Source organism: Phyllopteryx taeniolatus, chromosome 12 (assembly GCF_024500385.1).
Source record: "Phyllopteryx taeniolatus isolate TA_2022b chromosome 12, UOR_Ptae_1.2, whole genome shotgun sequence".
Classification (NCBI taxonomy): domain Eukaryota; kingdom Metazoa; phylum Chordata; class Actinopteri; order Syngnathiformes; family Syngnathidae; genus Phyllopteryx; species Phyllopteryx taeniolatus.
The window spans coordinates 7,831,817-7,834,014 of NC_084513.1; positions in this window are offsets into that span (position 1 = coordinate 7,831,817).

A 2,198-nucleotide genomic window follows, 5' to 3' on the forward strand; every position below is an offset into this window, starting at 1 on the left:
GTGCGAATGGTTGTTTGTTTGTATGTGCCCTGCGATTGGCTGGCAACCAGTTCAGGGTGTGCCCCGCCTCCTGCCCGATGATAGCTGGGATAGGCTCCAGCATGCCGTGACCCTAGTGAGGAGAAGGGTCTCAGAAAATGGATGGATAAAATGTCTGTTTTGATATTTCACGAACTCTGCAGAAATATTCCAAATGTATGCTTTGATGTCTGTGTCAGTGTGTGTTTAAATGTGCGGCTGCGGGACTTTGAGAACTGTTTGTCTCGGCGTGACGAACAACAATTTTTCTTCTTCCACCTCTTTTGTTTTTGTTTTAGTTTTCTGCATCTTTTTTCCTTTTCCAACCAAATCTGCTTCATTTTCCTCCTGAGATGTCTGGAGAACGACCAGCCCTCACCGACCAGCTGATCTAGGGTCGTGAGTACCACAACAAGCGTTGCTAGGATGTTACAATATGAGTTTCGGGGAAATTACTAGCTTCACACAAAATCCCAACTTTGCCCTCTCTCTTTCTTGTCTGGACTGAACGCATTTAACGCACACATTTTCAACTTTATTTCAGCAACACTGTGTTCTATTTCCCTTTTTTTGTGCCTATCTTTCTTTCTTTCATCAGTATTAGTGTTATTTTCTTCCGGTAGTTAGCCTCTGTGTTTCCCTATAGATCCCACATTGATTTCATTAAATATTTTATAAAATTCCACTCTTTGTTGTGTTTTGTGTGTGTTTTAATAAGGAGACCTCTGCCATGTAGGACTCGTATTTCATAAAATGTAGCAACCTTCAGATTATGTGACTGATAAAAGGTTTGTCGTCACTTTCCTTAAATGTTATACATATAAAAAGTGACGTGGTGCCCTTTACGAAACAAAATAGCTTGATTTATAACGCAAAGCGTCAAATCATGCTGAACCGGAAGCAACACAGGCGTTGCTGCTTTGACGAATTTATCAAATGCTGGAGAGAGTACGTCTCTCGGCAGGCCTGTGAGCACCTCGGGATTCCCCCGGAAGACCTGGATGAAGTGGCTGGGGAGAGGGAAGTCTGGGCGTCCATGCTAAAGCTACTGCCAATGCGACCCGACCTCAGATAAGCGGTAGAAAATGGATGGATGGATGGACCTCAACCCACCTGTGTTGTTGTGTGTCAAATTGAACCATTTTAAAAGTTTTAAAATATTGAAGTGCAAGGGGGCAGGGATTGCTATTTCATGTGGAAAAAGATGCAGCAGGTCACACTGACCCCATGAGCATTTTTGGTGTACCAAATAAACAAACAGCACGAGGGTTGAATATGAATACATGCTGAAGAAAACTGGAGAAAAACTTGCATTAAGAGGTAATGAAGTAAATGTTTCTTGAAAAAGTTAATAATGGAGTTCATGATGAAAAAACAACATTGTTTATTGGGATTTTTTTCATTCTTTTCATAATTTGGTGCCATGGGTAAAACTGACAGAGGAACAGTACTTTTGTTCCAGAGAAAAAAACGTAACAGGAGGTTTAATCAATAAGTCATTGAGAGGTCATGCACAGAATATTAATTGAAATGGTTCGTAATGGAGTTAATCATAAGATATAACCATGCATACAATAGTTTCTGTCACTTTGGATACTTAAACACTATCTGGGTCAAAAAGCCCCAGAATAGTCGATCTCTTCTTGAGAAGCGAACAGAAATTGGTGTAAATTATGAGACATAGGCATTGTTTATTCAAATTTTAGATCTGTTTCTGATACTTTTAGATAATTAAACATGGTCCTGGGTCAAACTGACACAGTAAGCCTATTCCTGTTCCTAAAATAAATGACAGCAAGGTAAAGCAACAATCCAGTGAGAGGTAAGGCACTAATACTGTATATTGATTGAAATGGTTGGTAATGGAGTTAATCATGAAATAAATACAAAGTTTATTGGGATGTTTTGGTTTCTGATTCAGATAATGAAATGTGGCGTGGGTCAAAATGACCCAGGGACATTTTTGCTGTTCTTGAGAAACAAACATAGGAGGAGGGTTCATCAACAAGTAAATAAGTGAATCATGACGCATAAACAATATTTACTAGGATTTTGTTCCGTTTTGGACACTTTTGATACTTAAACACAACCCGGGTCAAACTGACCCAGTAAGATTTTTGTTGTTTTTGAGAAATGCAACAGGAAACTTTATTTAACATATACAGCACCGCCATTTACCA